General features: G+C 42.3%; 1 pseudogene; it reads left to right on the top strand.

The window, feature by feature from the left end:
* The first annotated feature begins 14,720 nt into the window (after positions 1-14,720).
* Positions 14,721-26,287, top strand: part of LOC115131070 (outer dynein arm-docking complex subunit 2-like) — a 71,267-nt pseudogene continuing 59,700 nt past the window's right edge.

Below are 26,287 nucleotides of genomic sequence, written 5' to 3' on the forward strand. Positions count from 1 at the left end.
TGACTAACTCAGGTGTCACTGACTGGGCCTGGACCTTCAAACACAATGGCTTTAGTATAGCAGAAGGGGATCTGGAGAAGTCCTAAGGCTACATCCAAAAATGGCACCCTATTCCCTACTCTACATAGTGCACTACTTTTGGCCAGAGTCTTGGTCAAAAGTAGTGCACTATATATGGTATAGGGTGCCATTTGGGACAAGGGCTCAGATTGTCTGAGTGGCACTCCGAAAAATGCTTGATGACGATCCAAAACAAACCCTTCTGCCCAAGACAGGTCGCCTCAGTAACCTTCACATTCCCTCTGTTCCACAGAGCTCACATTGATGGCTGCCGTGTGGAGCAGGGCAGGAGTTCACAGGCCCAGGCAGGGAGGGAGGGATGAGGAGGAGGAGAAGAGAGGGGGGGAGGAGTGGAGCAGGACAGGAGTTCACAGGCCCAGGCAGGGAGGGAGGGATGACGAGGAGGAGGAGAAGAGGGGGGTGAGGAGTGGAGCAGGACAGGAGTTTGCAGGCTAAGATAGGAAAAGAGGGTTGATGAGAGGGAGATAGAGGGAAGGATGAGGAGCAGGCCGGGAGGGAGTGGTGTGGAAAGGAGAGGAGGGAGCGGGGAGGAGAGTGGGGGAAGGTCAGGGAGAGGTAATGGCACTCTGTGAGGAGGCCAAGGGGAAGCGTTTCACTCTCCTCTTCCCCTTAATTGGGATTAAGGAGTGATGTGGGACTCACTCACTTACTCGCCGTGCTCCACAGTACCTCTGTGTCCCAAATGGTACCCTATTCCCTTTATAGTGCACTCACTTACTCGCCGTGCTCCACAGTACTTTGTGTCCCAAATGGTACCCTATATAGTGCACTACTTTTGACCATGGTCCAAAGGGTAGTATAGTAGTGCACTATAAAGGGAATAGGGTGCCATTTTGAGCGCACAACTGTAAGTGGGGACATGAGAAGGAGCTGGAGCTGGCCCGACATGCCAGGCTTTTAGAGGTAAGAAAGAGAGAGGGAGGGACACAGAGGGAGAGAGGGAGGAAGACAGATTTCCACTTGGGTTTTACCTTCCAAAAGCCATCAAGCTCAATGATCCATATTTAACACAAGAAAAATACTGCCTCACATCGTCCCCCGGGCGTGGGAAACCAGAGCCGTGGGAACGTGGGCCGAGTGACAGGTAAGAAAAGGTTGTAGAGCTTCTAAGTGAGCTCTGAATTTCCCTCCACGTCATAACAGCCATGTTATCGGTGCTCACTGTCTGGGTTGCATCCCAAATGGCACCCTATATTTTCCCTTTATAGTGCACTACTTTTGACCAGAGCCCTATGGGTACCCTAATTCCCTTTATAGTGCACTACTTTTGACCAGGGCTCATTTGGGATGCAAACTGTGTTTGGGGATTGCTGGCTGGGTGTCCTGGGTAAAGGTGTCTTCCCAGCCTCCAATGAGCCAAAGTGACTGGAGTCACTTCCATCTCCACTCTCCTGTCCTCTCTGGTTTAGTTCTTCTCTGAACAGCTCACACAGGATTTGTCCCAATATAGGGCCCGATTCTGACCCGAGTTAAGCGCACGCGTAAATGGAATGCATTTCCCTTTTTATGCACTTTTCTCTATGTGTATTATGACGAACTTAAACATGAGAATAGGGTGCATTTCACCCACTATTCATTTTGGGTGGAGATCGAATAAATGAAGGTGTGGCTGAGGTGTGTACAGATATGCTGTATTCTGACTTTGACTTAATTCCCCAATAATTCCACCACCTTTACGCATGAAGAATCCATGAAGAAGTTCTAGCGAACGTACTTTTTCCAAGTAGAAAAGGCATCTACTTTTTTCAGATAGAAATAACACCATTGTCCATGCACTTTAATGGACATATTTATAAGAGATATTGATGAGAGATAGGTAAATGAGTAATCCATTTGGATAAGGGAATTGTAAATACACTACATTACCAAAAGTATGTGGACACCTGCTCGTCGAACATCTCATTCCAAAATCATGGGCATTAATATGGAGTTGGTCCTCCCTTTGCTTCTATAACAGCCTCCAGTCTTCTGGGAAGGCTTTCCACTAAATGTTGGAACATTGCTGCCGGGGACTTGCTTCCATTCAGCCACAAGAGCATTAGTGAGGTCAGGCACTGATGTTTGGCACTAAGGCCTGGCTCACAGTCAACGTTCCAATTCATCCCAAAGGTGTTCGATGGGGTTGAGGTCAGAGCTCTGTGCAGTTTAGTTAAGTTCTTTCACACTGATCTTGATAAACCATTTCTGTATGGACCTCGCTGAAACAGGAAAGGGCCTTACCCAAACTCCACAAAGTTGGAAGCACAGAATCGTCTAGAATGTCATTGTATTCTGTTACGTTAGTTCCCTTCAATGGAACTAAGGGGCCTAGCCTTAACAATGAAAACAGCCCCAGACTATTAATTCCTCCTCCACCAAACTTTACAGTTGGCACTATGCATTGGGGCAGGTAGCGTTCGCCAACCCAGATTAGTCCGCCAGACTGCCATATGGTGAAGAGTGATTTATCACTCCAGGGAACGCATTTCCACTGCTGCAGAGTCCAATGGAGTTGAGCTTTAGACCACTCCAGCCGACGCTTGGCATTGCGTATGGTGATCTTAGGCTTGTGTGCGGTCATGGAAACCAATTTCATGAAGCTCCCGACAAACAGTTCTTGTGCTGAACAAAGACATGTAAGCTAATGAAAATGTTATGGAGCGGCGTGCAGACCAAGCCGTAACAGTTTGAACCTGACGCATGGCGCAATACTTGGTTGTGTCATCACGAAGTTCCGTGGTTAGTGCAGGCAATAGACAAGGGTATAGCCTACTATTGTACCTTATTGTCATCATTACTGTGTAAGTCTATGTACACGATACTTCCAACATTACCATGGGTTAAAGAACTGAATGTGGTATATTTCTAAATGAGTTAAACTACCGTCAAACTACCGTGTAAAGTCTATTCATACATACTTTGTTAACCCTAAATAATCTACAAGATCAGAGTATTTTTTCTCCCAATTTTTGCTCAAACGGAGATGAATATGCACGTATTTAGATGGCTTTCTTAAATGTACCCCTAATATTCTGAACCCATACTCTCAATATATTCTATTGTCTGTCCACAAAATTCAAACTAGAAGCTACACCATATTTAAAGGGATGGCTTAAGATAAATATACTGAAAACCCCATTGAATGAAAACTCCACAAGAAAATCTCTTGGCCACTAAGTGGGAGGGTTTTTAGCAGTCGAATTACATTTATTCAGTGTGTCCAAGGGACGCCTACAAAGCTTGTTTACGCACCTTCATAACAGTCTGAATACCAACTACTGAGAAGTGTGTAGGAAAGGCGTGCTTAAAAAAGGAATACTTTCAGAAGTCGAAATCAGGCCCATATTGCACAACTTTTGACCAGGCTCATAAGGCTCTGGTCAAAAGCAACACTGTGTTGGGAATAACGTGCCAAATCAGACACATTCATGAGCCTCAGCTCGCTTTCAATCTACAGCACAGTATTTTTGTTACCTCCACTACCTCACCCATTGTGTTTCATCCCATGTGTTTATTTGACCATGTCCAAGTTTGAGTGTTTCAGACCTCTTGCCCGTTCGAGTATGTTTTGATAACACCCAAAACATTGTACATGAGGGTGATGGGTTCCATGTGACATTCCGAGAGTTCTCTTCATCACAATAACGTCGTATCTGATATTCATGACACTCATGACACCACATGGGTGGTTGTGACTGACACATCATTTTCTCTCCCGTCACACTGACATGCAAGAGGTAGTCAGTCCTCTTCTCACGCCTTGTAGGGGCCTTATGGGGAAGGAGGAACGCTACTCTCTGTCGGACGTTAGTCTGTCGGTGCTAGGCCCAAAATGTTGCATCCGCTTGAAGCCATCGTGTTTCACACACTCAGAAAACCATGAAGACAGAAACACATGTTCCCACTATTAGGTTTCTCCCACAGTGCCACAGACAATCAGGGAACTGATCTCCCTCTTGCCTTCAATCACATGAATCAGGGATGATTTGACAGATGACGATATCACAGTGATCAATGAATTGGGAATTGTGTGTTTTAAAGGTCAATAAATGTCATATTAGTCCCGGACTGATTAAAGAAAACAAACCTTCCTCTTCCTCCTCTCTCTACCTGGTCCTTGGAGAGCAGCTATAGTTGTGTGATTATGAACCATGTACAGCCCAAGCCCATGCAGCAATGGTTTCTCCAGTTATGACATTAAGGTGACTTTGAGAGCTCACAGAATGAAAGAGCTGCTGTACTTTTTTCCTTGTTTCCTCATCCCTCTCTCTCTAATGGTTTAGCCGAGCAGAGCAGAGAGCAGCTTAAGGAGTACACTGGATTTATAGCATTAAATGCTCACCTTTTATCTCTGATTCACAAGATTAATGTTGAGCTCCGCAGGGCCTTCAGTACGTTTTCATGATTCGCTCTCCTTGTGCCTTTTTGATGTATTTATTTTCATGTAAATACATTCCCATATTAACTGGGCCCTTTGTTTGGAGGGAGAGGGCCAGAGCCAGGCTATAACGGGCAGAGAGAGAGAGATAGAGGGAGAGGAGGAGCCAAACAGATGAACAGGAGATTGTTGTGGAAAGGCCAGACGGCCATAATAGCGAGGCACAGTGACATGTCAGAGAGGTTTCTACAGCGGTCCCTCTGATTCCTTTCGGAGACCATTAAAGCGAACTGACTCACCCTCCCGTCTCGATATTACACTCCGATTGGTTTGATTTACTGCTCTAAATTACAACGTCGGGGCCAATATCCTGAACCCTGCTCAACGTCAAAGTCTTTACGTTCGCTTCATGACAAATTGTACGTCATGCTTATCAGAGGGGGGAGGAATATCAGATATCTTTCATAAAGGTTATCTTCTTAAAAGAACCATTCTCTCTCTCTCTCTCTCTCTCTCTCTCTATATATATATATATATATATATATATATATATATATATATATATTATATAGTAGCCCGTTCAATCCCGCTCTGTCCCTGCTTTCATGTTGGGATCCGGCCCATCACCATCCCTTGTCCTTCGCAGGCTTTACTTCTCTTTAATCCTCATCCCTGCTAAATGCTTTTGACTGGAGGGAGAGTTCCAACCAGGCCGTGTACTTAATGGAGCCCTGGTCAAAAGTAGAGCACTCTATAGCGAATAGGGTGCCATTTGGGACACATCCCCAGTCTGCTCCAGTGCTGGCTAGGGCTTCCGCCCACCCTGTCTCTTTCTTCTGCTAATTAACAACACATTACCTCATGTCTGTAGGCAAAGGTCTTCAGGCCCTGTTACCTTGAGCTGTATTACTCAATTACACACAGAGCCTGGGGAACGTAGGGGAGAGGAGAGGAGTGAACAAGGGATGCCCTTCATACCGCTGAATGGCAATCTCCGAAATGGCACCCGATTCCCTACATAGTGTTCTACTTTTGACCGCAGCCCTATGGGCCCTGGTCAGAAGTAGTGCACAGCTGCCATTTGGGAGTGAGTGTACAAACCCCTGATGAGAATTATAACAACATACTGAGCTGAGGCTCGCTCTAATACCCATAGCATGGACCAGTCACCAGGTCATTAATGCTGGGTGGCATATGTATACATTAGGGCTGCATCTCAAATGGCACCCTATTCCATAAATAGTGCACTATTTTTTTTACCAGGGTCCTATGGGCCCTAGTCAAAACTAGTGCACTTTATAGGGAATAGGGTTCAATTTTGGACACAGCCTCTGTATGCATTGCCTGTAAAGGCTGTGCAGGTTAAGGTTGGAGAGAGGCCCCCTGTGTGATGTGAAAATGACAGCAAGGGGGGAAAGTTCAGGGGGAGGGGTCCATCGTTAGTTGTAGTGGAAATTCCTCTGACGTGTGGAGGTAAAACAAGGTAGAGGGGCCGAGGCTGTGTGATCGCATTGACTATGTTACGGCGCCGCAAAGCTGTCCACCTGTATTTTCCTAAACTTTCGCTGTGCTGTTCCCCAGAGACTTGTCGACCCCTCTGTACCCAGTTTTTCATTATTCAGCCTGAAACTGTCATGTTTAATGTTAGAGGTATGGAGGTCGAGACTGCCTTAGTGAAATTAGCACAGTCGCTGTGGTGTTGTGAAGGGGAAATAGACTACAGTTGAAGTCGGAGGTTTACGTACACCTTAGCCAAATACATTTAAACTCAGTTTTTCACAATTCCTGACATTTAATCCTGGTAAAATTCTCTGTTTTAGGTCAGTTAGGATTATTTATTTTAAGAATGTGAAATGTCAGAATAACAGTAGAGAGAAGCACTTTTTGCCAGTCCTGTCTGGTCCAGTGACTGGGTTTGTGCCCATAGGCGATGTTGTTGCCAGTGATGTCTAGTGAATGACCTACCTTACAACAGGCCTACAAGCCCTCAGTCCAACCCCTCTCAGCCTATTATGGACAGTTTGATGGAGGGATTGTGCCCTGGTGTAGGCAGTTATTGTCCATCCTGTCCTGCAGGTGTGACGTTCGGATGTACCGATCCTGTGCAGGTGTTGTTACACGTGGTCTGCCACTGCGAGGATGATCAGCTGTCCATCCTGTCTCCCTGTAGTGCTGTCTTAGTCGTCTCACAGTACTGACATTGCAATTTATTGCCCTGGCCACATAGGCAGTCCTCATGCCTCCTTGCAGCATGTCTAAGGCACGTTCAAGTAGATGAGCAGGGACCCTGGGCATCTTTCTTTTGGTGTTTTTCAGAGTCAGGACACTAAAGAGGCCTTTCTACTAAGTTTTCATAACTGTGACCTTAATTGCCTACCGTCTGTAAGCTGTTAGTGTCTTAAAACATCTCTAGGGTAGGGGGCAGCATTCGGAATTTTGGATGAAAAGCATGCCTAAATTAAACTGCCTGCTACTCGGGCCCAGAAGAAATGATATGGTAGATTGGATAGAAAACACTCTAAAGTTTCCAAAACTGTTAAAACAGTGTCTGTGAGTATAACAGAACTGATTTGGCAGGCGAAAACCTGAGAAAAATCCATTCAGGAAGTAAGTTGTTTTTTGGTTTTGTAGTTTTCTATTCAATGCCATTACGGTTTCCATTGACTTAGGACTCAAATTGCAGTTCCTATGCCTTCCACTAGATTTCAACAGTCTTTAGAAATTGTTTCAGGCTTGTATTCTGAAAAATGAGGGAGTAAGAGCAGACTGAATGAGTGGACCCTGCCGTGTCACAGAGCTTTTTCATGCCCGCGACCGAGAGAGTGCCTTTCTTGTTTACCTTTTATATTGACAACGTTATTGTCCGGTTGAAATATGATCTATTATTTAGGCTAAAAACAACCTGAGGATTGAATATTAACATCGTTTGACATGTTTCTATGAACTTTACGGATACAATTTGGATTTTTTTGTCTGCCTGTTTTGACTGTGTTTGAGCCTGTGGATTACTGAAGAAAACACGCGAACAAAACAAAGGTTTTTGGATATAAAGAGACTTTTTCGAACAAAATAAACATTTATTGAGTAAATGTATGTTTTCTGAGTGCAACCATATGAAGATCATCAAAGGTAAGGGATTAATTTTATCTCTATTTGTGACTTGTGCACAGCTTGGCTGGTTCTACTTGGCTGGTTAATGTTTGTTATGATTTGTCTGCTGGGCTATGTTCTCAAAAATTCATAAGGTATGCTTTCGCAGTAAAGCAATTTTTAAATCTGTGGTTGGATTCACAAGAAGTTCATCTTTAAACCTATGTAAAATATGTTTTGTTATCTGAATTTTTATAATGAGTATTTCTGTATTTGAATTTGGCGCTCTGCAATCTCACTGGATGTTGGCCAGGTGGGACGCTAGAGAGGTTAACGACCGTTCCACTGGTGCATATTCATATTACAAAGAAGATCTGTGAAGTTATTTGGATTTTTACTAATTATCTTTGGAAGACAGGGTCCTGAAAAGGGACGTTTCTTTTTTTGCTGAGTTTACATACAGTACCAGTCAAAGTTTGGAACAGACATACTAATTCAAGGGTTTTTCTTTATTTTTTTTTTACTATTTTCTATAGTGAAGATATAGTGAAGACATCAAACCAATTAAATAATACATATGTAATCATGTAGTAAACCAAAAAGTGTTAAAAAAAATGATAATAATTTGATTTTAGATTTTCTTCAAAGTAGCCACCCTTTGCCTTGATGACAGCTTTACGCACATATGGCATTCTTCCTGATGGGCCGTCCCCAGGGGATAAGGGTAGGTAACAACACATCTGCTATGCTGATCCTCAACACTCAGGGGTGTGTGCTCAGTCTCCTCCTGTACTCCCTGTTCACCCATGACTGCATGGCCAGGCATGACTCCAACACCATCATTAAGTTTGCCAACAACGCAACAGTGGTAGGCCTGATCACCGACAACGATGAGACAGCCTATGGAGAGGAGGTCACAGACCTGGCCATGTGGTGCAAGGATAACAACCTCTCCCTCAACATGATCAAGACAAAGGAGATTATTGTGGACTACAGGAAAAGGAGGACAGAGCACGCCCCGTTCTCATCGACAGGGCTCTAGTGGAGCAGGTTGAGAGCTTCTAGTGGAGCAGGCGTGACAGGACCCCCCCCGCCCTCTAGGGGCGCCACCCTGCGTCCCACCTGGGCGAGCCTGTCGGGCCGGCGGAGGACAAGCTGGCTGAGGTGTAGAAGCCCGACAAGCTGGCTGAGGCGTGGGAGCCCGGCAATCCGGCTGAGCTCGAGCTCCAGAGAGGGAGAGCGGGAGCAGGCGTGACAACCTGTTGTTTGTATTCATATATTTTTACCATAGTATGGTCTATTTTATTTCCATGTTCATGTGTTAGAAGACACAGATTTCTGCCTGTACGCAATTGGCCAATCTGGCCTTGTAGGAGACATGTGGCTAAATAATGGCAGCGCCAGTTGTGTTCTCAGAGAAATGTTGACACGGCGGGTTAGGTTGGGGCTGTAGGAGTGGAGGGATCCTTAAAGGGAGGGGTGGTTGGGTTTGGCTGAGGAGAACAGGGGGCTTATTTTTTATTTAACTAGGCAAGTCAGTCAAGAACACATTCTTTTTTACAATGACAGCCTAGGAACAGTGGGTTAAGACAGATTTTTACCTTGTCAGTTCGGGGACTCGATCTAGCAACCCTTTGGTTACTGGCCCAACGCTCTAACCACTAGGCTATCTCTCGCCCCTTCCTACTGTGGCCGTGTTGGCCGGGGCTGACAGGAGAGCCAGAAGACGGGGAGCACCCATACACCACAACCACCCTCTGAAACCTGCTGTTTGGTACAGGAAATGGGAAATGCCCACAACCAGCAGAGGTCCAATGGCCAGGTCCAGCCCCCTTTCTCTCTGGAGCGGAGCGGCACACACATAGCCTGCAGACAGACTGATTGGCCCTCTGTGTTCTGTGATTAGCTACATAGTTAGTATTGGAAAGCTCTCCGTGTTCATAGGCCTTCAGCATTCAGCAACACACTGTACTCTGTAACAAATTCTATTTCCAAGTTCCTCACTTCAAAGTCAGTGAGTGTACCGATGGATTCTCCCTTAACACGACTTGTCTAGTGAACTTCCCCTTTGGACTTTACACAGGATGAGTCCCAAATGGCAAACTATTCCCTATGTAGTGCACTACCTTTAACCAGGGCCGGATAGTGCACTACATTGGGAATAGGGTGCCATTTGGGACACACACACAGACTACTGTTTATGAACATTTCTTGTCTGTTCACAGAAAACCCTTGTTTTCTCATGTGACTTGTCTTGCCTAACTAATGTGTCATTATTTCCAGATAGTCATTGCTATCCCTGTACTGGTTTCTTTTCCCTCTGTCTGCGTCTCACTCTATGGCGAGCTTGGTGCCAGCGTTGGAGTGGCTGCAACATAAGCACTCAAAAAGCACCTCCTCAACCACTGATGGGGAGGGAGTAGCGCCTAAGAACACCTCTCCTCTTCTACTTTCCTCATCCTCTCTCCTCCTCTACTCCCCTTCTCTCTGCCTCTCTCTGTGCATGCTAGTGCCTGCCTCCCCCGCTCCCCTTCCTCCTCTCCTCCACTGCTCCTGCTCTCTCTGCCTCTTTTCTTGCCCCACTCGGAGAACCCCTCTCCATTCACCTTTCCTCCTCCTCTCTTCTCCTCTCCTCCCCCTTTCTCTGCCTCTTTTCTCACCCCACTCCAAGCCCAGCACATGGCAGTGCCTCTCTCTGTCTGTTCATCCTGAGGTAGACCGAGCAACAGACAGGCGGAGGAACAAGGAGGCCCTGATGTCTTCCAGGGGAGATTTTAAAACACAAGTCAAATTGCGCCAAGCACGGAGAGCAGGGGTGAGAGAAAGAGGGGTGGTTAAGGGGGGTAAGGGGGTATGGTGAGAGGCAAAATGGCTGGTCTGGCAGAGTGGTGCTTGGTTAGTTCAGTACGCTGAGGGATAATAGAAGGACTGAACTGGTAAATAGGTGGGGTTGGAGCCAACTCGACCTCGGATGAACCTATCAGGACGCAGGATAGGGGACAGACCCGATAGAGGACAGATCCTGCCAATGGTCACAACAGCAGTCCAGCAGCTGGTGACATCTGTCCAATATTACTTTGTAGCTACAAGTGTCATCCTAGCTTCAAAAAACCTAAATGACAAACAAATTGACTCAGTAATTGGATCTGTTCACAGGAGTATATTTCTAACATTATCCTTTATAATATGTAGCATAAATATTTACTCCTGATAGCCCAAATATGAAAACAGGATGTTGCTTGTAGTATGTTGTATGATGAACAAATCATGCTGATATAAACATACTCTTTTGCCCTACACTGCATGGACATTTATATATATCTACAAATATCTGACAAACCTGCTGATTTCATGTAAAACCTGGTATGATAAAAACATGGTAAAATTAAGATTTTTTTTTTTTTTATGACAGCTTGTGGACTTATAGTTCTGTAGATATAAATATAGTTCTGTAGATATAAATATAGTTCTGTAGATATAAATATAGTTCTGTAGATATAAATATAGTTCTGATATAGTTCTGTAGATATAAATATAGTTCTGTAGATGACAGTGTGGACATCCAATCATTAGCAACGTCTGGAAATATTCAACTTCAAATTTTCTAAAAGATATGTTTTGAGGTTAACCAATACTAGTACAAATCCAAACCCACTTTTAAAAGTTGTACATTATTTAGCAAGAGGTATTGGTGGGGTTTTGCCAGTGCCACCAAATAGCAAAATAAACAAAAATGGGTTTTAATACATACAGATTCAAGATCTTTCATTCCATGAATCTATGTATTCATAACGGTTGTTTTACGTCTATGTTTGACAAGCAACCGCCTGCTCCAAAGAAACCATTGGCACCAACAACTTGAAATATATACTCAACTTTTGAAAACCAAAATTGCAGGTTTACATCCATAAGAAGCCCTAGTGATGATATTAATTGTTACGGAGTAAACAGTTTCAACAATATCGGGTTTTGTTATTCTTACTGTGAGACTAGTTTCGTGTAGATATAATGGACTTCATTGCTTATATTTTATATATTTGAAGTCCACTGAAAACAGAAAGGTTATAGATGTTGAGCCAATTAACCAATTCACTGACGTTGACAGAACGTTTGCATATCCATCTATATTACCCTCATAACAAACCATTTGAAACCATCTGAAATAAGCAGCAGCCATGAATTGAAATACAGACACAATGAGATGCTCCTCAACCTGGGTTTGTCAGTGAAGTGCATTTTTCTTTGGCACCCCTGTTTTGTCTGCCTCACCTATCAGTCCATCCTCACAGAACCAAGATCCAAAAGCACTATTGTGGTTTCCGTTTTCACTACTCACTTGTGATACTGCCTGTCCAAACAGTCAATAAACTGGGTGATTATTTAAGAATGACCCAAATCCTGTTTATACCAAGTTTATATCTAATGATAAAATAGAGCTGCAACGTGAGGTAGTAAAGTCAACAAAAAAAAGATAACCCTATTCGCTGTGCCCTGAGATACTGTGCTGTGGTGCCACTCTACAAAATAGCACGTTTGCAGTAAATTGTTCCCCGGAAAAGGTTATATGACAGGTCATCAAGTCTTGTTCATCATAAGTCACTCAGTCTGAATCTGTCTCAGAGCAACATTTGACCCCCTTCTAACTCCCTGACCCTACAAAACACAGCAGATTATAGGAAAATTACCACGGCTTTAAAACAGGAGTATGTGGTAATATAATGTTCTCTTCTTGTTAGACACGTTTTTACTATTTTCTATTTTGGAAAATGTATCTGTGACAGATCTTGCAGGTGCTCATTATTGTGACTGGTGTCACCCCAGTCCTTGCCTGGATTGTTCTATGTCCTTCATCCCAAATGGCACCCTAATCCCCAGCGCACTACTTTTGACCAGAGTCCTATGTAGTACACTATATAGGGAATATTGTGCCATTTGGGACACATCCCTAGTTAACTTAACCACAGCCCTGAACTGCACTTGAAGTGAAGCCTGTAATAATAATAATAATAATAGGTCTCTGTGGACTGTGTGAGTGTGCATGGGAGGGAAAATACAGCAGGAGATACGGTATTATGCTACCTTCATAACAGGAGGAACAGTGGTCCATACACTTCATCACTCCTGTACTCACACACATTCTTTGTGTACGTTTAATTTCAGTGTTAATGGAAATGGTTTGAGTATTGAATACACTGTGGAAGGATGCAATCACGACGGCAATGTTTTAAAAGCACAGCACCGCAAAGGGTTGCACAGGGCACAGTACTTTTCTCTCTATAAGTCCACAGCATGTTTCCATGCAATTCAATCAACAGCTCCAGTCAAGCATTGGAATGGAAGCACGGAGACTGGTTTTATTTATTTGGTTGTATTAAGTGCATCTAAGACTCAGCAGGTGCCCTAGACTGCAGAGCCATATTTGTTTCCGTTTTGAAAAGGTTCTGGAAGCTCCAGACTGTTCCATTTAGCCATTTTAACAAACAGCAATTAGAGTTGCTAATGAGACCTTGGGCCAGATATATTAAGGCAGTCATTCATCCTCCTTCTCTCCTTTTCTTTTTCTCTCATTCTCTATCCCCCTTTCCTCTATCCAAACTCCTACACAAGCTTGTCTGGACTGTGCCCGAAACCACTGGCCTGCGCCAGCACCTCGCTGTGGCTAACGTGGATTCTTCTCCGTGCTTCTTCATTTACACAGACCCCTTGTTCCAAATGAAATACCTGAAACGGGGAACTCATAAATCCTTCCTTGTAACAACAACAACACTCAGAATGATTTTTCTTGATTTTCTTTTCTTTCAGTTATGAGCTACTGCTCCCCCCCGGGGATATATCTCAAACCCAGATGACTGGATTAACCTCAGCTCTGTAGGCCTGCTGCCTACTTTAAAGAGGAGATGTTTCTCTTTTCTCCCTCCCTCACCTGTCCATCAACTACAAAGACCAGGGAGCTTTTTGAAAGCCTCATAAAGAAGGGCAGTGATTGGTAGATGGGTAACAATAACAAATCAGACATTGAGTATCTTTTTAAGCAAGTTAATAACTATGTTGTGGATAATGTATTAAACCCCCCTGAACTGAGCTGCAGGACAGGAATAAACTTCTCAGGGATGTTACCATGAGGACATTGATGATTTTAATGGCTTTTAATAGTTCAATGGCTGTGTTGGGAGAAAACTGAGGCCGGATCAACAACATTGTAGTGACTCCACGATAATGACTTAAATGACAGAGTGAAAAGAACAATTCAAATAATTCATGTTGTATGCAGTAAGGCACTAAAGTAATACTGCAAAAAAAACACAGCAAAGGAATACACTTTTTGGCCTTAATGCAAAGCTTTATGTTAAGGGCAAATCCAACACATCAGATATCACAACAGTATCTGCCTCATTATTTTCACGTATGGTATTGGTATGCTTGACATTTTTTCAGGATAAAAAGCAACCGGGTGTGTAAAGCTCTTACAGACTTACCCAAGAAGACTCACAGCTGTAACGGTGAGTCTAACTGTGTTTTTTTAAACAAGTATTGACTCAGGGAGCTGAATACTTATGCTTGTTATTTCATTTATATTATTCTAAACAAACAAAAAAAATCTTCCACTTTGACATATAGTTCTTTTGTGTAGATTGTTACAAATAAATTCCAGTGTGTAACGCAATATAAAGTGAAGAAATCTATGGAGTATGAATACTTTTGCAAGGCACTGTAAGTGGTTTTATTGGCCATGGGGCCATGGGATACTCTGTGTGTGTTGTCATTCCCAATGAGTCATGGGACACCACAGCCTGGGCAGGGTGGGCAGGGCAGGCAGCTGCCAGACAATAAGACACACAGCACTGATTTGCACAAATTGTGGCTGTTCATTCAGCATAGCGAGGATGAAGGAGGAGGGGGTTATTCAAATCAAATGTAAACATGTCTGCTCCACAGTTATAAATCATGGTCTGGGGCACATGCTTAGCCAATACAAGGAGAGGAGTCCATGGTATACAGAGTCTGCATCATAAATGACACTCTTTCCCTATATAGTGCACTACTTTTACCTAGGGCCCGTAGGGCTCTGGTCAAAAGTAGTGCACTATGGTGGGAATAGGCTGCCATTTGAGACAAAGGCAGAGTCAGACTAGCTACCTTTCTGTGGAGGTTGGATCGCCCCATTAACTGTCTGACTCTGAGCTCACTTCTGATGGGGCTTTGTGGCTAAAGGAAGGGAAGGTTCCACACTTGTGCACAATCAAAGCTTTGCAAGTCATCTGGTTATTTTCCTTTTGCATCTACCTGAAAAGGAAAATATGCAATTGGATCTGGTTAATCAACTAGGCCTGATTTGTGTATAGTTTACCAATCTCAAAACATACCAATACCTATAATTCATTCTCCTGGAAATTCTCAACTAAAAAATATGCCAACCTGAAATAATGAAATCACTTCAATAATCAACTTTGGAAATTATAGCCAGATGACATGGTTTTTGTCTTGAAAATTAACATTTTTGATACAGTAGGTGAATGGTGAAGTGATCTCAATTATTGAATGAATCAAGTCTGGTTTACTTTATTTGCAGAATCTCCTTCAAATATACTTTTTTCAGTTTGCCCAGAATGTTTGTCTGTAAAACACAGCCAAAGCCAAATCATACATCTATCCTAGAGGAAGTTTATAAAGAGGCACTCAAATGTGTGGTTCTGTGGACATCCTACTTTAGATTCCACAGAACACTTTATGAAGGCATCACACTGTATTAAAGCAAATAGCCAACCAGCAGGCTGCAGGCAGGGAGAGAGGAATAGTTGTGCTTTTCGAATCTTGTTCCTTTTGACCTATCTCCCAATAAGTTGTTGAGTGGTATCCTGGCAACCGGAGGAGGCTTTACAATTGGCTGTTTCCAAGGAAACTGACTAACCGCTAACCTTGATAGCTGGCTAGCTGGTGGTCCTCAAACAAAATACTTTGAATAGTTGGTTAGATAGTTTGCAAGATATAAAAATATATAAAAATATAAATGTTTAACTATAAATGTTCACTGTACTCAGAACATTTGCAGATTAGTTCATTTGTACAAACGCTTAAAATATGTTTTGAAGTTTCAGGTTTTGATGGAATGATGTTAAGTTAGCAATGGGGTCAGCTGGCTACTGTAGCCAGTTGTTCCTTTTCACAGTTAACAACAGGCTGTAAACTTAGCCAGCCATTTGCAGTCTTATGTGACTGCCATTATACTTTAATTGTAGCTAGCAAATTTATATTTTGTTGACGTGTCTAGCTAGAATTGTCATTGTCACCAATTCCACCACAACAGTTTCAGGAGGTTGCCAGTGCCTCAGCTGCTACCATACTGTAGCACTGACCAGAGCCTTGCAATGGACCACAGCAAGTTCTGGGACGGGCAAACTGGAGATCACCCCAGTCAATGAGTCTCTGCTGAAAGAGATCCTACAGTTTGTGGAACAGTTCAGCTCCAGACACCCTCAGGAAGCTAAACATGTGTTCAATGAGCCGCTGCAGTGGACTAGCTCTTTGGAGGCTTCTGATTTCTAAACAGAGTATGACATCAGGTAATCATGAGGCAGGCTGTTTGTGTAATGTTAATGTTACTCACTGGGGATGTTTTCATGGAGTTAAAACGTATTTAGAGCCCTGCAGCAGCACTCATATGTACAATTGAATGAATCTGTTTTCTGTTCAACTTCAGTAGCTAGGACAGAAAACAACAAAACTACACTACTTCGTCAGGATATTTGGCTATTTTTCCTAGCTGTCTGCATGTGATTAGATGGGTGATTCTCACAAAACTGGCACTTGACAACAATGAACACATTTTCCATAATTCCTCTTGGATCGCCAAGATTAGGATCTGTATTTATCTATTTCATAATTATTGTTATGTTTTATTGATCAGATATTATGCATTTTAACACAATTTCCATAATTACCAATGCAAAAATGCTCATTACCTCATCAGTTTTCAAAGTCCCAAAAAATAAAAGTCCATTTCTAATATTTTTTAACATTGCTTACCGAATGAAAAGGCCTGAGTTAAACATTTTACAGAAAAAATATGTTTTTTGTAAATTATCTCATTACCGCAACACAAACATTTCTGAATATTGTTTTTCGGCATAATTACTTGTGTACACATGTTATTTTGATATATTTTATTAAAGAACTGAAGGCACACTATCAGATTAAGCCAAAATTACTGAAGTATCCAAGATATCAATAGTGTTTTTTGTTTTTCATAAATGTTTTACAAATGTCAGAATTTTTCTTCCACTTTGACATTGTAGAGTATTTTGTGTAGATCGTTGACCAAAAAATGACAATTAAATCCATTTTAATACCACTTTTGTAACACAACAAAATGTGGAAAAAGTCAAGAGGTATGAATACGTTCTGAAGGCACTGTAAGCATAAAAAATATATATATTTATTCAAAAAAGTGATTTCTCCAAGGTCTTTACATGTCATTTTTAGTGTATTAGGATATAGATATGTAGATATATAGATATAGATATATGGATATATTTCACATTTTAATGGGATCCTATGGACAAATGGGGTGGCAGGGTAGCCTAGTGGTTAGAGCGTTGTACTAGTAACCAAAAGTTTGCAAGTTCAAATCCCTGAGCTGACAAGGTACAAATCTGTCGTTCTGCCCCTGAACAGGCAGTTAAACCACTGTTCCTAGGCAGTCATTGAAAATAAGAATTTGTTCTTAACTGACTTGCCTAGTTAAGTAAAATAAAATGGCATATCATGAGATTCCTGTAAAGTATCTAAATATGTGGGATATGGACCAACAACTGTCTTAAGATATCAAACTACAGTATAGGTACGTGCTAAAACAGTTACACATGTAGAAATATCCTCCTTTAAGCAGCACGGTTGTTCTTTGCTGAAACACAAACTCCAGATTGAGGCTTTAAGTCAATTTAATGGGGTTTCTACACCCATATTTTTTGACAACCCCTACTTAATCAATGAACTGATGTTTTACAAACAAATCGATACATTAGGTATAAGCAGTGGTCCTAGTAAATAATTAAAGTTACCAGCACAGCACACACATTTTTTATCCCACAGTTGGCTCTTCACTGAGAACATTACTTTTCTTTCGAAAAAGCATATTTATGACATTAGCACAGACACGGTAGAATAGGAAAAGTGTGCCTCGATAGAAAAATAAAATGTTGTGTTTGTTGACAGTTTATACTTAAAAATATGTGTGTTTCTCTACTTTTCAGTTGCCCTATGGTAAAGTCGCAGGAAACGGACAAGGATGGGCGTCCTACAGTATGTTGCAAATCACTCCTCCGAACATTTCTGTTCACAGTTTTAGTCAGCTCTCCAAAATAGTGCAGCTGGCAAAGGATAAGAGGCTGAAGGAGGTCCGAGCTTGTGTGGAAGGTAAAACCATGTAAACCACAGAATGAGATTTGTATCCCATTTGTCCCTGAGTAGTCGGGCTACATACTTCCCATAAAGCCACGGACATCATTCGTTTGTCCTTGTTATCTTCTACTTTTATCCAATTAGAAACTGGCATCAGATTATGTTTGCAATTCCTCACAGTTATATTTACTGTACCCCAAAGCCATAATGTGGTTCTAGCTAATAGCTATGTTAGTTCGAGAAAGGAAAACATACATCTACTGTATGTCTATATTACCCCAGACCAGGATTCTCTTTTAAATAAGGCCTCAAAGGGACAATCTGGTCAAATAAAGATATGTTCAACATTTTTTACTGTAATTTGTAGCCAACAAAGACCCTGTTGCGAAGATGCTGGGGCCTAGTTTTGCAACAGTGGATGGGGAGGACAGCTCGGTGCTGCGTCTCCTGGAGAAGGTGAATGATGGGGACCAGGCCAAGGAGGAAGATATCAAAGTGAAGCTGCTCATCCTGCAGCAGCAGCTGGACACTCAAGTCCTCAGCAACTCCCTCAAGCAGATCTCCCAGTGGGTATCCTTTCCTCCTCCTCACTCTGTCTGCTTCTCTATCTATCAACAACGAATCAATCCATCTTAATACACACTGACTCCCACTTGACTTCAGACAAGTCCAAACACATGGGGTTGACTCTGATTAGAAACAGTTTCTTACTAGATAGAAGAACCACAAATGGGCCCAAGATTAATTATCTGTATTTGTTTTTGTTTTTTGTATTTTTTGTACAGGGAGGTTAGGCTTAGTCCTGCCACAGTGAAGAATGATGTCGAGCTGTTGAAACACTTCTGCAGTGAAGGGGAGAAAAAGGTGTTGAAGTCTGTTCAATACACATCAGGTTTGAATTATCTTCACATTTCGCAATTTTTGGGGGGGTGTGAATGAAAGTGATTGCTATTAGGGGGTAATACTGGGATATTCTAAAAATATAAAATGTCTGTGTTCACCCGTAAAAAACATGGAAGTCATTATATGTCAGATTTCAGTTTACTGAGACATTCATATATTTTTTTACTTGCCTTAGTCGGCGCGGCAGATTTGCAACGCCATAAACAATTCAACTTTCGTCAAAAAACACACCTCCCCTACATGCCACAGAACCACAGTGATCAATTCAGTATTTTGAAAAATGTGTCCCCTTACAGAGGAACATTTACAGAGGAACATTTAAACCTTCTATGTAAATGGCCTCCAACCTGTGATACCGCACATTAAAATATGGTGGTTTGTGTGTCACGATGCTCTGCAGCCTAGCTGTTTTCAGAGGATGATTTATCAGAAGATTTATCAGAGAGTGAAATCACAGCGAGCTCTAAGTAACCTGGGTTGCTGTCTTCAGGCCTGGGCTTTGTCCCAAATGGCAACCTATTCCCTATATTGTACAATACTGGTCAAAAGTAGTGCACTCTATTCGGAATACAGTGCTATTTGGGACGCAGACTTGTGCTCTCTCTATGGTGGAATGATCCATCATACTCGCTGGCAGCTCAGGCACCCTCGATGATTTCTCTTCCTGTGATTCTGCACTCTTTGAACCTGTATTGGAACTTTATTTTCCCCCTGATCCTCTCCTCCTACATACCTTGAAGGAAAACTCCACCCCAAAACGATCTTTTGGTATTTGTTTCTTTAGTCTGTTTCATTTGTTTCGTTAGTCCATTGTTGATATAGTCCCAAAATGTTTTGCATGTCAGCAAACAAGTTCAAATCAATGTATTTGTCATATGCGCCAAATACAACAATACAACCTTACAGTGAAATGCTTACTTACAAACCCTTAACCAACAACGCTTTAAGAAGAAAAAATTGTTTAAAGTAAAAATTTGAAAATAAAAAATAAAAGTAATAAATAATTAAACAGCAGCAGTAAAATAACAAAAGCAATATGTACAAGTACGTAGAGTTAAACTGATTATGCATAGATAATAAACAGAGAGTAGCCCTTTAATTAGATGAACAGGAGCCTTATGGCTTGGGGGTAGAAGCTGTTAAGAAGACTTTTGGACCTAGACTTGACCTATAGACTGTCTCATCGTTGTCAGTGATCAGGCCTACCACTGTTGTGTCATCGGTAAACTTAATGATGGTGTTGGAGTCATGCCTGGCCATGCAGTCATGAGTGAACAGGGAGTACAGGAGGGGACTGAGCACGCACCCCTGACGGGCCCACGTGTTGAGGATCAGCGTGGCGGATGTGTTGTTACCTACCCTTACCACCTGGGGGGGGCGGCCCGTCAGGAAGTCAAGGATCCAGTTGCAGAGGGAGGTGTTAAGTCCCAGGGTCCTTAGCTTAGTGATGAACTTTGAGGGCATTATGGTTTGAACACTGAGCTGTAGTCAATGAATAGCGTTCTCACATAGGTGTTCCTTTTGTCCAGGTGGGAAAGGGCAATAGAGATTGCATCATCTGTGGATCTGTTGGTGTGGTATGCAATTTGGAGTGGGTCTAGGGTTTCTGGGATAAATGGCCATGACCAGCCTTTCAAAGCATGTCATGGTTACTGACGTGAATGCTACAGGTCAGTAGTCATTTAGGCAGGTTACCTTAGTGTTCTTGGGCACAGGGGCTATGGTGGTCTGCTTGAAACGTGTTGGTATTACAGACTCAGTTGAAAATGTCAGTGAAGACGCTTGCCAGTTGGTCAGCGCATGCTCGCAGTACACGTCCTGGTAATCTGTCTGGCCCTGGATGTTGACCCGTTTAAAGATCTTACTCACATCAGCTGCAGAGAGCGTGATCACACAGTCATCCGGAACAGCTGATGCTATCATGCATGTTTCAGTGTTACTTGCCTAGAAGCGAGCATAGAAGTAATTTAGCTCGTCTGGTAGGCTTGTGTCACTGGGCAGCTCTCGGCTGTGCATCCCTTTGTAGCTGCCCAGTTTTCAAAATACAGAAATACAGCCAGTATGATGTATTTTGCATTATATGATGCTGCGTTTTACACCTAATTCCCTATCGAGCACTATTGTATACTGTCTTGATTAACGTACATTGTACACTGTAGATTATGAATTCACCAATGGCTGTCACACTCCCCCTTGAAGGCAGGTGCATGGTGAAATCTGTCACCTGGTGGTACAGCCGTGTGACACTCAACCCTTGCACATCACCTTCAGCACAGCTGGAGTCTTTCTCAACGGGGTAAGAAAGCTAGCGATAGATTAGTGTCACTGAATGTCAGTTTTCATTACCTGAATTTTAGTCAGGCGTGTTCTTACACTCAGCATTAGATTTTCTTTCTACAGGATGTGTTTTGTCATAAATGCTTTAGGCATCAATGGGTGTAATAATCTATATATTTCAGCACATGTTTATTTGACAATTGTTATGAACAAGCACGGAAAGTCAATACATGTATTCATATTAATATCATTTAAGCTATACAAGGTCTCCTTAACGAATGCCTGTAAAGTTTCAGAAAACATTACGTAAGTGTCACTGAAAAGTTTCGCGATTTATGTCCTGATGCAACGTTCATTGTATGGTTGGATTCCAAGTTTGCCCTGGGGTGGTAAACCTTTAAAACAACCCCCATTGACCGTAACATGTGTGCAATTAATTAAAGAGAACATATTACATGGCTCAGTGTCTTTCACTCCCTCCGTCACTTCCTGCCTGCCCGTTAGTATGTTGCCCGTCTCCCTTTCCTCACCTGGGAATGGTTCAGTTCAGGACACTGAAACCCGCATTCCAACATGCTTGACATTGACGGTATATTAACACAAATTAAACCTCATCGATTACAGAGTTGAGCGTAATGTGTGTAGTGGTTAGAGGCGGCGCACACCGGTTTTTGAATTCCAACCTGTGAAGCTGCATTTTGAAACCTTGGCACTCTAACCTCAGTTGTTCTGACAGATGGGAATACTGTGACATTTGTTTGATACATCAAATGTCATCTTTGTCTTCGCAGGGCATAAGCTAGGAGGGTGAGGGAAATGCCTATGACAGAACAAGCAATGTTTACAAAGACCTGGTAACACTTCTGAAAACCAAGTCTCCCCATCTTGCTGAGAACATAAATAAACAGGTAGGTTTTTGACATGGAGGAGCAGTATCTCAAACAAAAGGTTGTTGTTTTCTCTGAGTAATATTTTCTCTGTCGGTAACCCGATGACGCAGTACGCATTTGACTGATCATATATTATATTCTGTTATACGTAGTAGAGTGAGTTTGAGATTGTGAATCAGTATCTGCGCATCATCGTCACTTGTGAGCTAGTGTCTGGTTCTCAGATTGAAACGAAAACTCTCTGAAGCTGTAGCCTCGGTACCTAACCTTACTTTCCAAATCACCCCAGTTGAAAAGAATGTAAAAAAAAATATAATGAAACAGTCCAGTTACTCACACAGACAGAATCATGTGTTGCTCTGAATTGCCATGTGATTCATTCAGTAGTGCTGTTTCCTGTGATTTGATAAATTAACAAATAATGGCTTCAAGCTTTGGTTGGGAAAAAAATGTGTTTCTCATCTGAATATTTGGACATATTTTTTGTCATGAGTGACTCAATAATGTATTGTTGGAAAATGTTATATAATTTACAGGCAAGCTAGCTATACAGGTTCTACATAGTATTTATACTCTAGGAAATGACACCAAATATTTTATATAATTGATATAATTATATTGATATATATATATTTATATTCATTTGTTTCCTTTTGTCTATTTGGACAGTCTTATGGGTAAACTAGTTTCAACAAATAGTGTACCTTAACTAATAACAGTATTTTCCATTTTGCATCGTTCATTTCTGTTAGCAAAGACTATTATCAATGTTGCTTCTGATGATTTCTCCTGGGATGCTTTATGATCACCATAATTCTGTACCTGAGCTATTGAAACAGAGATGTGATTATCAAAACTGATTTTCCCTTTTACCCCTGTCTACAAGTCTTTCTCTTTAAAATAAACGAATAGATGTTGTTATCACAATAATATAGTTTGCAGATATAAAGTGGGGCGAACAATAATATATTTAGTTTATTCCACCACAGTTTTAGAAACCTGGTAAGTGAGTGTTTGCTTTATGGACAATAGCTGAAGAAAAAAGGAAGTCTGCTTTGACGTACAAGAGTTGTCTGTAGTACGATCTGTACCCCCTCCCCCCCTCCCCCCTCACCCCCAAATGCATAATCCGTGGACGTTACGGAGACATTTACATTATGTTACTGCAGTGGCCTATAACAACCATTGTTCTACCCAATTTTAAATAACTACATTGATGAAAAGGAGCCACCTCATCCTTTCTTTCAATTGAATTGTGCTTGACCAGCAAGTTTGACGTATTTATAGAGGGTGATAGAGCGTTTAGTGCCATGGAGATGGGTTGAGTTGAGTGAAGGGTAAGTGAGGGATGTATAAACCCCAATGAGCAGTGCCAGGCTGCTGCGCTCACTGTGTAAAAAGGCCATACAGGCTTTAATGTTTTATGAGTCCGGTGTCTGTGCTGAGTGATGCTATGAGGCTGAACCCGTTGGTCGTTCTGAGGATGATGGACAGTAGGCCGTAAAACACAACTGTGAGACGGGTTTGCCGAGATACAAATGAAGTCACAGGTTCTCTCTGCATACTTCTTTCTCCTATGAAGTTACTACAGCAATATCCAAATCATGGCATGGTGATGTAATGGAGTGTTCTGCACTCAAATCAGGCCATGTTTTTCTGCCCTTTTTACGCTCCACCAAACCATTTTCTCTCTGCATGACTTCAAATACACCTCGTGTGTGTGAAATGATCAGCTTAACTCAGCAGTGACTGCCGATTTGATTGCAGATAACGGTATTTTCTATTGATTGACAATATAATTGTTACGGTGCAACAGGCACTGCTGTATAAACCGTTTCAGACATACAGTAATAAAGTAATTGCACTCACTCTTGAGGACAAGATCCCTTCCGAGTGGCCCATGAAAAGGAGTAGGCTCTCGTCCGCGTCAGGTCAGAAACACTATCTGAAATAGCTCCGGCTGGGACCCGCTCTCTGATTGCAGCGCTAAGAGCCCAAAGTGGTGGTGTCCCAAGTCAACATGAAGCTCGACAGGTTGATAGCCAAAGATAACAACACCAATCTCTGAACATGATCTACTCGTTTCCAGCATTGAGGAAGCAGATCATTTTTCACAGTTTTATTAGATCAGACATTCTCAATCAAATAAGCTGGAGGCAGCCAGAGGAGAAGAGTGCAGCACCAGGGACACACACCGCAGTCTAATACTCAACTTCTCAGTGTAGTGTTGGACGGACTGGTTTTTGAAACTACGACGTGATTATAAATTGGACACGGTGTCTGTCTGTGGGATCACATGCAAAAAATGCAAAAGCACCCTCAGAATTTTGTTATTCAAATCCTGAAATCAATCTAGCTCTGCTGTCATGTTCACTCTCCACACGGAGCCTCGCACATCTCTTCCACTGACAGCTACTATTTAGCTTATTTTCCATCACTGTATGGAGAAAGTAATTAGATACAATGGATACAAGTCCAATAAACATGTGTAAATATTTGGAGTCTCGGGTCTCTCAGTGAGGGCTTGGAACAAGGCACAAGTGGAGAAAGATGAATAGTGCCAATGTAATGATTTGGAAGTCGCCTGTAGTAAAAAAAGAAAGTGTTGCCGAGACCGACAGAAGTCTGAGGAGAGTTGCAGGCAGGCAGGCGTCAGACCTGCTTAAAGTGTCTGTGCACTTGCTCTGACAGAGCCGTCCCTGTGCTGTGCTGTGTGTGTTGCTCTAACGTGCCATAGAGTTTGGAATGCTTCCTTCTGTCCATTTCAGGTATCATAAAAAAAGAGGTACGGTTGGACACCTGAAATGCAGCCATAGTGGCCTGAATTGGCCTGCATTGTTCCAACAGCAGGTCACTTTGGGTTTTATGACAAACAAGCTGGTTTTGGAAAGTGACCGAGCGTGCTTGGCCCGAGCGTATGAACACGGCCTTAGTATTCCATGTTAATTATTTCTCCCCCTTTACTTCTTAAAAAAAAAACTATTTAGCTTATTGCAAGCAATGGGAGTCTGAGGCGAGCTATTTTCTACCTAGCAGGTGCCTTTGATTTAAAAACATTCCCTGCCTGCGAACCATGCATATGTGTCTTGTTGGCATTCTTACGTTAGGTTGTAAAGTTGGGTAAAAAGACCTTCAAAAATGTAAAAATCATCTCTGAATAACAGTGAAACAAAGGGTCTCCTTTGTCTGTGACAAGCTGCAAGATTTTAGCGCGAGGACTGTAAATGAAACAATAAACATTTTACATTGTTCAGCCAATTAATAGAGGGGAACCTCTTCTGTGTAGTAAAGCACTGGGAATGTGTCATTTTATTACTGTCGCTCAATTATAAAGGCTGGATTGTTATTCTGCTGCAGTATGGACTGTTGAGCAAGTTCTGTTTTATTATGAACAGTGACTGAATCAAACCCCGGTGAGTTTTTACATGGTTCTTCTTGGGCTGAGAAGAATTGAATGGCAACCCTTTCAGACACCAATGTGTGACGTGTCTCTCAAATAACTGGATGAGGAGGCCACATGTCAGCTGCAGAATGGAAAATATGCTTTATAACTTGAAAGAAATCACAAAAGGACCGAAGACTTTGTTAAAAGAACAATCATTCAGAGGAAGAACTTTTTTAAGGACCCAAGTCCATATATTTTTACGGCCCAAATTTATTCTATGTATCACTGCTAGCATTTGGGTGCAAATTGAGAGGTCCTTTTTCCTCACTTATTCTCTTCCTCAACGGGGATTCTGCCGTTCAAGAAGAACCTCCGTCAACACAAAAGATCCAACATGTGGAATCGGTTGATACAGAGGAACAAGGCCAAACCCAGAGGCCTTACGAGCATCAGGAAAAGAATGTGCATGAGAAGGCGAGACAACAGCTTGTGCAGAACAAGCCAGGCGGCAAAGAAACAATTAGAACCATCTTGGAAATGGAAGAACCTCGGTCTTGCATCACCATATGAGTATGTGATAATTCCACTCCATGTATTGGAGGTCTTTGGAATATTTGCAACGCTACACGTTCTGTATGCCTTTGGGAACGTTATGCTCAAATAGACAAGATTTTAAGAAGGAAGTGATGCTGGAGTCGGCGCACTTCACTGGTTGCATGTGTCTCAGTGTGTCTTCTCCACATGCCAGCAGTCACACATTATAAAGAGATGGTTTATTATATGGCTTTACATTTTTCAGGGCAAGCACAAATATTCCTGATTATATGGACGATCCCAGGTAATCGATGTGTTCCCTGCTTGGAACCCCACTGTACAATTACAGACAGACAAGTTGGGCGCAGGAGT

Source organism: Oncorhynchus nerka, linkage group LG6 (assembly GCF_034236695.1).
Source record: "Oncorhynchus nerka isolate Pitt River linkage group LG6, Oner_Uvic_2.0, whole genome shotgun sequence".
NCBI lineage: Eukaryota > Metazoa > Chordata > Actinopteri > Salmoniformes > Salmonidae > Oncorhynchus > Oncorhynchus nerka.